The sequence below is a fragment of the Globicephala melas genome, chromosome 6, assembly GCF_963455315.2.
Source record: "Globicephala melas chromosome 6, mGloMel1.2, whole genome shotgun sequence".
Taxonomy (NCBI): Eukaryota; Metazoa; Chordata; class Mammalia; order Artiodactyla; family Delphinidae; genus Globicephala; species Globicephala melas.
The window spans coordinates 109,457,249-109,472,544 of record NC_083319.1 but is presented as its reverse complement, the minus strand read 5'-3'; positions in this window follow the sequence as shown (position 1 = coordinate 109,472,544).

Below are 15,296 nucleotides of genomic sequence, written 5' to 3'. Positions count from 1 at the left end.
AACCTAAAGTTCTATATCCAGGGAAAAAGCTTTCAAGAATTAAGGCAAAATAAAGATGTTTTCAGACAAGAAAAAGCTGAGAATTCATTCCCTCAGTCCTGCTTAAGGAAAATGATCCTAAATCCTCAGGAGGAGAAAAAGAACACAGGCAAGGGTAATTATGTAAATTATTTGTTTAAAACAGAATAATAATGTCTTGTGCATTTTTATAACATGTAGAAGTAGATTCTAAGAAGAGATAGGAGGAATAAATGCAGTTAAATTGTAAGCATCTTTTTGTTGTTCAGAATATGATAAAAGTAATCATTTGTATTAAGCTGTAATATGCCTAGCATGATGTACGTACTTTGATTGGGGTCCTAGTTACACAGGTATGTGTATATATACACTTATATACATACACATGTAGGTATGTGCATGTGCAAAAATTCATCCTCCTGTATGTAGGATACCAGGTCTTTTTTTTTTTGCGGTACGCGGGCCTCTCACTGTTTTGGCCTCTCCCATTGTAGAGCACAGGCTTTGGACGCGCAGGCTCAGCGGCCATGGCTCACGGGCCCAGCCGCTCCACAGCATGTGGGATCCTCCCAGACTGGGGCACAAACCTGTGTCCCCTACATCAGCAGGCGGACTCTCAACCACTACGCCACCAGGGAAGCCCGGATACCAGGTCTTGAATAAGTCTATGCTTCAAAAGCCAATGACTAATGGCTAGTAAACATATGAAAATATGTTTAACATCATTAATCATTAGAAAAATGCAAATTAAACCCACAGTAAGATATCATCTCACACCCACTGGGATGACTATAATCAAAAAGAAAATAGCAAGTGTTGGTGAAGATGTGGAAAAATTGGAACACTCATGCATCACTGATGGGAATATAAAATAGTACAGTCACTGTGGAAAACAGTTTGGCAGTTTCTCAAGATTTAAACATATTTACCCAGCAATTCCACTCCTAAGATCTACCCAAGAGGAAGGAAAACCTATGTCCACAAAAATAACTTGTATATGAATGTTTATAGCAGCCTTACTTGTAATAGCCCAAAGCTAGAAACAATCCCAATGTCCACTAACTAATGAATAAATAAACAGAAATGTGGTGTATCCATACACTGGAATACTATTCATCAGTAAAAAAAGAATCAAGGGGGAAAAGGGACAAACACTGATAAAAGCTATAACATAGATGAACCCTTAAAAACATTATGCTAAGTCAAGCAAGACACAAAAGACAACCTATTGTATGATTCCATCTATATGAAATTTCTAGAAAAGGCAAATATATGTATAGACACAGAAAGCTAAAGAGTGATGCCCTAGGGCTGGAGGTGGGAGCCCGGCTGACAGCACAGATGCACAACAGAACTTTTTTCAGATGATGGAAATGTTCTGGAACTGGCTTGTGGTGATGGTTGCACAACTGTATAGATTAACTGAAAATCACTGAACTGTACACTTATAATGGGAAAGTTTGTGATATGTAAAATATGCCTCAGTGAAGCCTTTTTTTTTTAAAGGCCAATGACTTATTTTTCCACTTGCAGAGTACTGAATCCAAAATAGTCAAGAACAATTTAAACTTTAACAGTAAGAGCTGCAGAATACAGTATGAAAATAGAGGCATCATTTGGGAGGGAGTGAATACTACTCTTCTGTTTTAGGAAACAGTAGTTAAGAGAGTCAGCAGCTATTGAATTGTATAATAACATTGTTAATTTAGCCCATATTTAGCTGGATATCTATGGCTTTCATACAGGAGGAAGATAATTCTGTTGTAATTTTTTTTGAAAATAATTTTTTGTCTACTGTTTTGTAGGTGTTTCCAGTTAAAGTAAATTTGTGATATATTAATACTGTGCTGATCTTATATCTAGCCAATGACAGTTTTAAGTTTGGTAATGACTAAAAATTGTAAATTCTGGTGTAAATACTCATAAGGGTGAAATATTTACAACTTTGCCCCCTAAATAATTTTGATTCTATGCTTAGTAGTTTGATGGTATTTAAAAATTGTTTGCAAACAATATGAGATTTTTCAGATGTACTTTAAAAAATATCCATCAAAATTCAAAGTCTAGAATTCTAATTAGACTAAAACAATGCACTTATGCAGAGTTGAAGATTGGACTAATTAGCAAAGAAGAAAGAGTATTTACTCTGTCTAGTAGGACAAGCTGAAAGTTAAAAGGACAATAAAAATTGAACTGATCGGGCTTCCCTGGTGGTGCAGTGGTTAAGAGTCCGCCTGCCGATGCAGGGGACACGGGTTCGTGCCCCGGTCCGGGAAGATCCCACATGCTGCGGAGCGGCTGGGCCCGTGAGCCATGGCCGCTGAGCCTGCACTTCCGGAGCCTGTGCTCCGCAACGGGAGAGGCCACAACAGTGAGAGGCCCGCGTACCGCAAAAAAAAAAAAAATTGAACTGATCTTACTTTGTGGAAAACTGTCATTCTAGGAATTTCTGTAACCAGGTCTCTGGACAATGACCCCACCTTTGTACAGACACAGCAGTGCTCTGTCTATTCAGTAACCTCTAAGCCTGTCTCATTCCCACATTTTTTTGTGTTGTTTTTTGAGAGGGGGGTGGCAAGGTGAGGGTTGGTCTGAAGGATCTTGGGAATGGAGTGAATGTAACATAGAATCTGAGTCTGCTCTCCCTGGTGAGTAGGAAATCAAAAGAAAGTCTATTCTCAAAAATCAAAAACAGAAATCAGTGAGGTAACTCCACACAAATGTGAAATACTCTTAATGTGGATAAGATTTAACCAAAAGAATCTGTATTTCTCAATCTTTTCTCCTGCACAAGATTCCTGGCATCCTACTTTCATGAGTCTGGATTCATTTTCAGGTTCCAATGCAAATCTTCCAGTGCCAATGCTGCTTCCCAACCTGCACACCCCTCTCGCCACTGCAGCTTCCTAAAATACAGTCGCTTCATAAAAACCTTAAACCTGCGTGCCTCCAAAATGTCTGTATTATGTCTAAAGCAAGTGAGAGAAAAAGACACTGTAAAAACACACGTGCTGATTTATGACACAAGAGATGAGCCAAGGAGAAGACAGAAGATGCAGGGAGGTGATTGTGACAAGCAGTAATGATAAGGGCGGGTCATGGGCCAGGTTGCACAAAGTGGTAGCTGTATACAGAGGGACATTAGGTTTTATAAAATTTATGGCTAATGCCATATGTATTTAACAACAGAATGTGATACACGGTACCATTTATTTAATAAACATAGTGTCTGCTGTGTGCCAGCCACTGTTCTAAGTGCTCTAAAAATATCTAATCCTCCTAAAGCCAATGAGATAGAAATACTAGTGTTATCTTCACTTTTACAGAGGAAGTCACTGAGGCAAAGAGAATTAGTTACTTGCCTGAGGTCACAGTATCAGCCAGTATCCAGTCAGGAAAAGAAAAACCACTTTGGGTATTTCAGAAGGAATGTTATTACCTCTATTTTTGACGGAATCCCTACAGAAGGACTGGAGGAGCAAAAGGGAGAGAGTGTGGCTATCCACAGGGTACTTCGATAAAAGCCAGCATCCCTGCTCTTGGGACACAAAACAGAAAGCAGTGTCATCCAAAACCCACAAATGTGTGCTTCTGAGGTTTTTGGAACGTAACTGTTGGCGTTACTAGAACTATCTCTGCTAGCTGCTTTGCAGGAAGCCAGCAGCCTTCGGGCACCCCTGTTCCTGGAGTCATCATAGAGGAGCACAGTGCTGCCGAGGCTGCTGGAGCCCGAAGAAAGGAGGAGTGCCTTCCACTCTCCTCCTGCCCACTGATCTCCTGTCAGCAGAACCGAACTGGAGACCTCCTGGCAAGTGAGTCTGGGACATGTCCTTTAGGGTTCCAGAACCCTTTAGGGTTCCAGAATCCAGAGGAGAGAGTAGAGCGAGAAAGGAACTGAGAGACAATTGACAACCTGCACAGTCAAACAACTGGCAAGTGGCCAAGCTTGAACCTCAAGCAGTCTGGTTCCCGAGTCCATGCTCTCAACTACTACGCTGTGCTATGGCACTAGGATGTACTGTAACAAGAGTATTTCATACATTTTAAATTAACATCTGATCATAAATGTCAATCAGCAGCAAAGAAATTGTAGGACTTGTATACATTAAATATTCCAGAAATATTTAGCAAGTTCCTACTTTGTGCCAGGTGCTGTTCTACTAGAAATACATTGAAAGGGAGGGGAAAAAAAGAACAGAAAAGAGGGAAGAGAGCTCCTTTCTCCCTATTTCAGATTGAACAAAATTCTCTGGGAAAGATTCCAGCTGGCTTGGCTTGAATCATGGGCCCACCCACTGGACCAAGCGCTTTAGCTGCTGTGTGAGTATTGGGGAAATAACCTAGTGGAAATGCCCTTTATAATCCTGAGACAAGGATTTGAGTGCAGGTAGTTTATCTGGAGGATTCAGGAAACACCAGTAGGAGGTGGGGAAGTGAGACAAAGAAGGGAAGGCAGTAAATAAAGGGCGCCTTATTAAGCCAGCTACCACTGGTAATGCCTGGAGCATAATCCCATGGGAAAACTTGGAAATGGTATGAAACACATGCCTCAAAGTTACCTACCTGAGGAGCAAGAGAGCTGGGGTATCTGTACAACAGACCCTGTCAGTCATTAGGTGAGAGCTGCTGAGATGAGAGCCTGATAATTCCCTGCATTTCCGAATTGCCCTGACCCCAGGGACAGGGCTGCCTTCCATTCTTGGGAGAAAGCCCTCGGGCAAAGATACAGACACCAGTAACAGGAAAGCAGCCTGAGGAATTGAAGTGGTGAAGGCCAGAGAGTTACCAGCAAGGATCTGAAGGGTCTACTGCACTTAATTTCTTCATCAGATAAAAATTTCCTCTACACAGAGTTGTTATGATTTCAAAGGAAATAATGCCTGGAAAGAGTTTTATGAAGTAGAAAGTCTAATACAAACAATTATTGTTTGGAAGTTTCTTGAAGGTAAGGAATGTGTATCATGTTTTATATCTCTCCTAGGACCTTGCACAGTGCTGTATATATGTCATAGGCTCAAATATTCACCGAGTGAATTTGTCAATTTAATTAATAACTGAACATATTCCTTTTAGGTTTACAAAAGGTGGACTTATTTTTAAACTCTCATTAAGATCAATAACTCACTTCTGCTAACTTCTGGAAGAATTTTTCATGTTTCAAGAGTTTTAAGTAACGTGGTCTTGTTCTAGTCCTTCTATTATTCATCTTAACTCTAGACAGTGGTAGATAACTCTATTAATCACCTACCCAATAACCATTCTCCTGTTCCTTCTTATATTAAGAAATACCTTGATTATAATAAATAGGGTATTCATAGATTATTGCTGGTTCAAGTCAATCATGAGAATGCTACTCTAAACAGCATGGGGGAAAGTCAGGAAAATCACAGGTACCGACCCTGACACTGATGAACTCCTGAAGCATCACCAGTCTTCTATTACTTCAGAAAAATAAACGCCCAACAATACTGTTAAGCAGGTATTCTGTTTTATGCAGCCAGTGATTCATAACTTTTTAAATAACTTTTTTCCCCTCTTTTTGCATAGCAATCCCAGGACAAGTCATTTTATTTCTGGAGTAAATTATTTAAGATAGTAACTTATCAGGACACACAGATGAGCAGTAAGCAGTTAGACACACTAGTCGTAATCCTTCTGCATTCCCCTCTGACTAAGGCAAGCTCACAGGATTCCCCGCAGCCCTCTTCCTGTGCTCTCCCTGCAGCATTCACTTTGATATTTTAAAACTTACGTCTCAAGAAGCTCAGCAGGGCTCTGTCACAGAAAGTGGTAGTGAGGTGATGACCTTTCAGATATCAGTTAATGTAGCATAATTAGTCACCATGGTCTCCTCTGCCCAGCTTCTTGGGTTGGCTCCACCACATTCAAAACATACGTTCTCTGTTCTCCCTCCAGAATATATTTTGAATCTCTAATTATCTCCATTTCTGCAATAATCACACAAGTTCAAGCTGCAATAATTTCTTACCCAGAATACAGCAATAGACTCTGGTCTCCCTAATTCCAGGAACTCTTGGCCTTAACAATCCTTCTTCCACGGAATAGCGAGAATGATCTTCTCAAAACATAAGTCAGATCAATTGCTTCCCAGCATAAAACTTTTCAGTGGCCTACCGTTTCACACAAAATAAAATCCAACACCTTGGACTTCCCTGGTGGTGCTGTGGTTAAGAATCCACCTGCCAATGCAGGGGACGTGGGTTTGAGCCCTGGTCTGGGAAGATCCCCCATACCACGGAGCAACTAAGCCCGTGAGCCACAACTACTGAGCCCGTGTGCCACAACTACTGAAGCCTGCATGCCTAGAGCCCGTGCTCTGCAATAAGAGAAGCCACTGCAATGAGAAGCCCATGCACTGCAACGAAGAGTAGCCCCCGCTCACCGCATCTAGAGAAAGCCCATGTGCCACAACAAAGACCCAACACAGCCAGAAATAAATAAATAATCTTGGGAAAAAAAAAAAATCCAACACCTTACCATTGCACACAATGCCCTGCATCATCCTGTCTCTGACATCAGCCCCCATGGCTCCCTGTCCCTCACGCCATAGTTATATAGACTATCTTTCAGCTCCTTAAACGCCAAATCTTGTGCCTCAAGGCCTTTGCACAAGCTATTCCTTCTGCCTAGAAGACTTTTACCTTCTTTCTCATCATAGCTGGCTCCTTCACTTCAGGTTTAAGCTTAACTATAAAGTTGCTGCCCAAATTTCTCTCATAACAGTTATCACACTCATCACTAACTGTAATAATATGTGTATCTGTTTGCTTATTAGTTTAGGGGGTCTATTCTCAGCTAGACCCCAATTGGGCAGAGATGGTTTCTTTTCTTCTCCTTTAACACAGCACTTGGTACATGAGTGCTTGTAAATTCAATTAAATGAATTAATCAATGAAGTAATAGTACTGATTTGACTTGAAAGCAATCCCCAGAATCCAAACTGGATTTTTTTTTTTTGTCCTTCCATGTAAAAGAGGGATGTGTGATTGCAGCTTTCAGCATTATGATAAACTAAGTACTTGGGTATTTTTGTGTTCTTCTAAGAATTATTTCCTGAGTAAATTATTCTTTTTAATGCATTACTAGGATGGCAGAAAATGGAAATATCTAAGGAATTCCCCTCTGCCAAAATAAGGGCCAGGGTAGGGGGAGACCCCAAACATGAGCTAAACTCAGGAGTGGTAGCTTTGAGGGCTAGGTAAACCTGAGGCCCAGGTCAGCCCTGAGAACAAATGCCCAGGGCAGCAGTTTAATGTGTGACACTAACCTGTAGGCCCACAACAAGGAAGGGAAACTAACTGGAGCCAACATTAACTCAGGCGTTTTGAAGAAACTAAAAAGCATATTGGTAGCACATTTTGTTTCTTCACAGAAACGTATGAGAATCCTCAGTTGGGAGAACATTCCAATTTAATGTTGCGGAAAAATCACAGATCAAATTAAGTACAAAATCAAAGATGACCAAGCAAATGAAGAAGCAAGCCACTGTTGAACAAACCCAAGGAATTCAGATATTGCAGTCATTAGATTTGGAATATAAAAATCCTTAATAGGAAAAAGGACAAAATGATAAAGATGAGGAAGTAACAGGTGTCTATTAGGAACGGCAAGAAAGATTTGAAAATTAACCAACTGGATCTTCCAGATGTAAAAAACATAATTGTTGACATATTAATGAATGGGCTAAACAGATAAGATAGAGCTGAAAACAAAATTAAACTGGAAGATGTTATTAAGAAATTACCTAGAATGAAGCACAGAAGAAGGACATGAAAAATATTCAAAAATGAAGTTGAGAAACGTTGGAAATAGAATGTTTATCACTATTCCAATATGTTTAATGAGTTCGAGAAAAAAAGAGACAGAGAAAACAAGGAATGGTACTATTTTAATATTGTAGGTGAATTTTTTATAATGAAAAATATGAATTCAAAGTTAAGAAGCACAAAATAACTCAAGTAGTTTAATAAAAATAAACCAACAACAAATACTGCAAGTTGAATTTGCAGAATATCAAAGATAAATGATTTAAAAAGAAGCTAGAGAGAAAAGACAGTTTCCCTATGAAGGAAGACAGACTTCTCAATAGCAACAATGGGAGCCAAAAGACAGTGAAATAATACATGTCAAGTGCTGAAGGAAAATGACTGTCATCCTAGAACTGTGTGCACCCAGCAAAATGATCTTGCAATATAAGTGCAAATAAAAATATTTTAAGATTAAAGAAAGTTGTGAGACTCAACAGACTAGCCCTAACAGGACTTCTAAAGTAAGTACTACTGAAGAAGGAAAATAACCCTAGAAGTACAGTATGAATACAAGAAGGACTAGTTAGCATTAAAGGAAAAAAAAATAGTTGCCAGTATGAGAAAAGAGAGACAGGAAATAGAAAATAACCAGTTAGAACACAGAGATAAACATGAAAAATATAGAAGAGCATCAGAGATAAATGTGACAAAGTGAAAAAGTCTAGCTTCATGTACCTTGAGTTCCAAAAGATGAAGAGAGAAAATGGAGGAAAGATAATTGAAGAAATAATAGCCAAGAATTTTGCACAACTGATAAAAGACACCCATAGATTTAAAAACACACAGGGAATTCCCTGGCGGTTCAGTGGCTAGGGCTCTGCGCTTCCACTGCAGGGGGCATGGGTTTGAGGGCTGGATCCCTGGTCAGGGAACTAAGGTCCCGCATGCCATGGGGCGTGGCCAAATAAATAAATAAAAAATAAATAAAATAAAAGCAGTTGTGCTTTACCAAAAAATAAATAAAAACAAAAACCCCTCAACCTAAGCCTCACACCTTACACAAATATTAACTCAAAATGGATAATGGACTTCAACATAAAATGCAAAACTATAAACTTTTTAGAAAAACAACAACACAGGAGAAAATCTTTGGGATCTAGAGCTAAGGAAAGAGTTCTTAGACTTAACACCAAAAGCACAATCCATAAAAGGAAAAACTGATAAATCAGATCTCATGAAAACTAAAAGATTTTCTCTGTGAAAAACATTGAGAGGATGAAAAGACAAGTTACACAATGGGAGAAAATATTTGCAAACCACATGTCTGGGAAAGGCCTAATGTCTATATTATATAAAGAACTCTCAAAACTCAACAGTAAAAAAAAAAATCCAATTAGAACAATGAACAAAAGAGATGAACAAACACTTACCCAAGCAGGTACAGTATATGCATGGTAAATCAGCAGATGAAGAGGTGTTCAATATGATTAGCCATTAGGGAAATGCAAATTAAAACCACAATGACATATCACTACACACTTATCAGAATGGCTAAAATAAAATTAGTGACAACACCCAATGGTGGAAAAAATACAGGGAAGCTGTATCAATCACTCATCCATTGTTGCTGGCAATATAAAATGGTACAGACACTCTGGGAAACAGTTTGCAGTTCTTAAAAACCTAAGCATGAAACTATATACAGCCCAGCAACTGCACACCTGGGAATCTATCCCAGAAAAATGAAGTCTTTATGTTCACACAAGAACCTGTACATGAATATTTACAGCAGCATTGTTCATAATTGCCCCCAAATGGAAACAGCCCAGATGTCCTTCATCAGGTGAATGATTAAACAGACTGTTTTACATTGGTACTGTAAAATAAAAAGTACTCAGCAATAAAAAGGAGCAGATTATTGACACATGCAACAACCTGGGTGAATCTCCAGAGTATTGTGTTGAGTTAAAAAAAAATCCCCAAACTTACATACTGTGTAATTTCATGTATTTTTATATATTTTGTTTTCAAATGACAAAAATTATAGAAATGGAGAACAGTTTAGTGGTTTCCTGGGATTAAAGAGGGGGTGGGGTCAAGAGGGACATGGGTGTGGCTATAAAAGGGAACATGAAGGATTTCTGTGGTGATTGAAATATTCTGAATCTTGACTGTCAGTGTCAATTCTGGGCTGTGATATTGAACTATATAGTTTTGCAAGAGGAAACTGGGTAAAATGTACACAGGATCTCTATAATGTGCCTCACAACTGTATGACAATCTGCAATTATCTCAAAAGTTTTATTTTAAAAATTATAATAACGAGCTAATGGAGGGGGAAATGGAACAATAAAAAATATTTAATTGATTTTTTAAAAAGGCAAGAAAGAAGAACATGAACAAAGATGCAACAAATGCGAAACACACAGCAAGATGGTAGTTTAAAATTCAAGTGCATAATTAAATATACGAAATAATTCGATTGAAAGACAAAGATTGTCAGATTTATTACATAAGCAAAACCCAATCCTCTGCTGTTTAAACAAGATACGCCATAAATACGGCACAGAAAAAGTGAAAGTAAAAGAATGGAAAATGATGTATCATAAAAACGTTAGCCAAAGAAATCTAGTATAGCTACCCTAACATCAAACAAAGTCAAATTTGTGTCCGTTATTACTAGAGACAAAAAGAACATTTCTCAAAAGAATCAACATATCAAGAGAATATAAAGTCCCTACATATTAAAAGATAAGAAATATCATGATCAGTCAACTGGAAAATTTAGGCCAAATAGACAAATTCCTTGAAAAACAATGCCTTAACAAAACTGACAGGTGAAGAAATAGAATATCTGAATGGTCCTTCATCTATTAATAAACTTAGCCTGTACTTAACCTTCCCATGAAGAAAACTCCAGGCACATATTTTTTTTCACCAGTGAAGTCTAGCAAGCATTTAGGAAGTTCACAAATTCTTCCAGAGAATACAAAAAGAGGAAACATTTTTGAACTTGTGTTATGAAGTAAACAGAACCTTGGTACTAGAGTTGCCCAATTAAAACTAACTTCATATAAGCAATGAACACTTTTTAGTATAAAATATTGCACAGGATATACTTATAATGCTAAAAATTACTCATTGTTTATTTGAAATTCAAATTTAACTGGGTGTCCCACACTTTTATTTGCTAAATCTAGCTACTGTATTGGTAACAATACCTGATAAGGACTTTACAAGAAAAGTAAATTACAGGCCAGTGTCTTATGAACCTACAGGCAGTAATCCTGAACAAAATATTGATAAATCCAGCAACATAGAAAAAGGATAACATGATGACAAATTTGGTAGTCTTCCAGAAATGCAAGATTAGTTTAACACTTAAAAGTATCAGTCATTGTGATTTGCTACATTAATGGACTGAAAAGAAAAAAAATCATAAAATCATCTCCAAATGCAGAAAAAGCATTTCATAAAATGCAACACCCATTTATGATTTTTAAAATTTTTAGCAAAGTAATAGTAAAAGAGAACATCCTTAATCTAATAAATATAACTCCAAAAACCCTACAGAAAACATTGCATTTAATATGAAATGTTGAAGTAAGTTTTCCCCTGAAATTGGGAATGAGACAAGGAGATCCACTATCACACTTGTACTCAATCATGTATTGGAGGTCTTGGTCGGTGTAATAAAGCCTTCCCTTCTTTTCCCCCTGCCCCCTCCATAAGTAAAAGAACTGGAAAGAAAGCAACAGTGTAATACGTAAAGTAATATATATGTATAATATAAAGTAAAATTTTAAATACTCTTTAAAAATCCAAATTCATCTGTAGATTTAGTGAGATCACAATATAATTCCCAGCACATTTTTAAAGAATTTGACAAGCTGATCCCAAAATTTATGTAGAAATGCAATAGGCCAAGAAAAGCCGGTAATATTAAAGTAGAATGCAGTTGGAAGACACACTATCATATATCAAGATGATTATTAAGTGGCAGTAGCTAAGCAGTGTGGTATTGGTGAAAATATAGACATGTAGATCAATGGAACAGAAAAGGCCTACATATATAAAATGCCTTGATTTATGACAAAAGAATCACTACAGTGCAATGGGGATAGGATGACATTTTTTAAAATAAATGGTGCTAGACTGAGTATCCTCATAGACAAAAATTAAATTGAAGTACTTCACATCATACACAAATATCAATTCTAGGTGGATTGCAGTTCTAAATGTAAAAGGTAAAACAGGAGCTTCTAGAAGATAACAGAGGACAATACCTTCATGACCTTGCAGTAGGCAAAAAATTTTTAAATAAGACACAAAAAGCATTAATCACATAGAAAAACATTGATAAACAAGATTTTTGAAAATTAAGAACTTCTGTTCATCAAAGCGTGCAATTACGGGTATGAAAAGGCAAGCCCCAGCGGGAGAAAAGATATTTGCAGTACAAATATACCCAACAAAGATCTCATATCCAGAAAATATGAGGAACTCCTACAAATCAGTAAGAAAAAGACGTCATTTTTTTAATGTTCAAAAAGACTTGCACAGACATTTCACAAAAAGTTTTTCCAAACGGCTAATAAAGCTGTGAAAATATGCTCCACATCTGTAAGAGAAATGTAAGTTAAAACCATAATGAGATACCTCTATATATCACCATATGGATAAAATTTTACAAACTGGACATATCAAAATGTCAACAAGGATGCTGAGCATCTAACTCTTAGACTCTGGTAGTCAGAACCACTTTGAGAAATCATTTGACTGCATCTACTAAAGCTGATCGTAGACATAATTATGTCCCAGAAATTCTACTCCTAGGTCTATGTCCTCGGAAATGCTTATGTATATGTAAACATAGTCCCATAAACATATATTGGAATGTTTCTAATGGCATTTTTTGGTAATAGATTAAAAAAATCACTCATAGGGAGTTGGAGTGAATTGTCTAAGTGGAGAGTTTAGAAAAGGAACTTGGGTGTGGGCAGCCCAGCCACTTCTTTTCCCTTTTCTCCTAGGAGCAAGCTGCTTTCAGGAAACATGCATTCTGTTCTCTGCCTCCTGCCTTCTTTTTCAAAGTCCTGTGTGGGTGTGGCCTTTGGTTGAAAGGTTAGCTCTCTGATTCTGGGGTTTTTGAATTAAGTTCAGTTGCCTGCTGTACAAGTCAATTCTCTATATATCAGAAATAAGGGAATATTCAGTCTCCATATATGATGTCTTTTGTTTCCCTATTGCTTCATATTATTTAATGGGCCCCTTCAAGGTCCCCAAATCTGGTGCATTGGCCAAAATCATCAAGAAATAAGACAAAAAGTGAGGTGGATGGAGACCAAACATGCAGAGACTGAGACTTCTGGAGTGAGCTTGGAATGTAGCTTGAAGTTTTTGAGCCCAAACCATATGAATTCTCGACCTTGGCCTTTGAGGCTCATACTCTGTAATGTGGTAGATGTTTACACTCACACAGTTTGCTTTTAACTGCTGTGCTCTCTGAGGGTGTCTTTAACTCTTAGGTCATGTGGGTCTTTCACTCTGGTGGGCTACTGAAATTTATGGTAATAGGCAAATAGCTGTTTTTAGAAGAGCCCTGCTAGCCATAGGAAGCATGCATGAGTCCCAGCAAAGAAAATACCTCTAACAAGCAAATAACCTCCAGCAAAGACAGGTGGGCCTTGCTGGCTGGCCTAAGCAAGTGAAGCCTCAGCTTCACAGGTCAAGCTAGGCTCAGCAAACTTATAAGACCTTCAGAGGCCTCAGTAAAGGGAAGGCCAAGAGGACCTTAGCAGACAGGAGTCTTAGCAGACAGCAGCACCTTTGCCCACTTGTGGATGTGCAGCCCCCCACAAATCAGCTGATTTCTACAGCCTGTGGAAACCCTAATAAACAAGGACATGATTGTAGGCAAAAGAGTCTTCCCCTATACCGACCCATCAGACATGAGAGGCAGTCAATTATTTGCTGCTTATACTGTATTTTTTCAGCTGGGTCTACAGTCAAGGACATATCCTGCACCCAAGTTTCATGTGTGTTATAAAGGACTTATGTTTGAACTTCTAGCTTCAAATTGTCACTGCCAGGCCTAGTTAGACAATGTGGATAGGCATATCTAAATCCTACCCATTTGTATTTTATTTTTGTCTACCTACAGGGCCAAAGGAGGAAACTATTCAGTACTAACCTCCTGGATTCATGTGGCTTGTCCACAGGCTCTTGAGAGTCACTCATTACCTACTAGGTTGACTTTAATTCTTTGACTCCATTTGTTCTGACCATGGCTTTATCTGCCATGCTACAGTCAAATTGTAGCTTCGTTTATAGGAAGGGAGAGGACTTATATTAATAAATAATGGGAGTTCTTATTATAAAGACTATGCCATCTTTTTGAGTTGGAGTTAGAAAAATAACTCAATGAAATGATTACAAATCCGAAGGTTAAAAAGGGAGTTTAGAAGACTGTGCTTAGAATATTGTCTCTAGGAATCAGATGTGCTTAGAAAGTCAAGGAGAAGCTAGGGTGGCTTGAAAAGTACGTGTCAGTCTTGTCTTCTGAACAGTAATAATAGTATAGAGACAAAATAAGGAAGATGGGGGACTTCCCTGGTGGTGCAGTGGTTAAGAATCCGCCTGCCAATGCAGGGGACACGGGTTCGAGCCCTGGTCTGGGAAGATCCCACATGCCGCGGAGCAACTAAGCCCGTGCGCCACAACTACTGAGCCTGTTCTCTAGAGCCCACAAGCCACAACTACTGAAGCCTGTGTGCCACTACTGAAGCACGTGCGCCTAGAGCCTGTGCTCCACAACAGGAGAAGCCACCGCAATGAGAAGCCCGTGCACCACAACGAAGAGTAGCCCCCACTCGCCGCAACTAGAAGAGGCCTGTGCACAACAACGAAGACCCAACGCAGCCAAAAATAAATAAATTAATTAATTTTTTAAAAAAATAAGGAAGATGGGCTGATTGCACTGGAGGAAGAGAGAGGTTTCCTTAGGAGACTATCTGACCTCTTGGAGAGACAGCTTCTGGGGGAACAGGCTAGGAAGATGCAAAATGGTAAAATGAGATCTTGAATTCCAGGATAGACAAGTATAAGAGAGAAATGGAGATGCACTTGGATTTAAGTGTTCTTAAAACTTTATAAAATGGGGAAACACCTTCACTGTTATTAGATCAGAAAATGACTGTGGCCCAAAGAAATCTGACAGAGGAAGAAAGGCAAGATCTCAAAGGGGCAGACTGGAATGACTCCCCAAAAGGAATCAGGATCTGGAGAACTGAGATGCAGTTTCTAAGGGCATAGATTGACTTTGTAAGGACAATTAGGGAAGCACTTCTTAAAGACTGGGGCTTGACTTGCAGGGAATTTTATTTTTCTTTGGGAACTTGACAATGGGAGGTTGTTTATATTCAAATGTGGTTTTATTATTGAAGTATCTTTATGTTTTAATTTTAAGTCAGTAAAGAGTCTCTGCTTACTATGGTCACAACGTGCCTA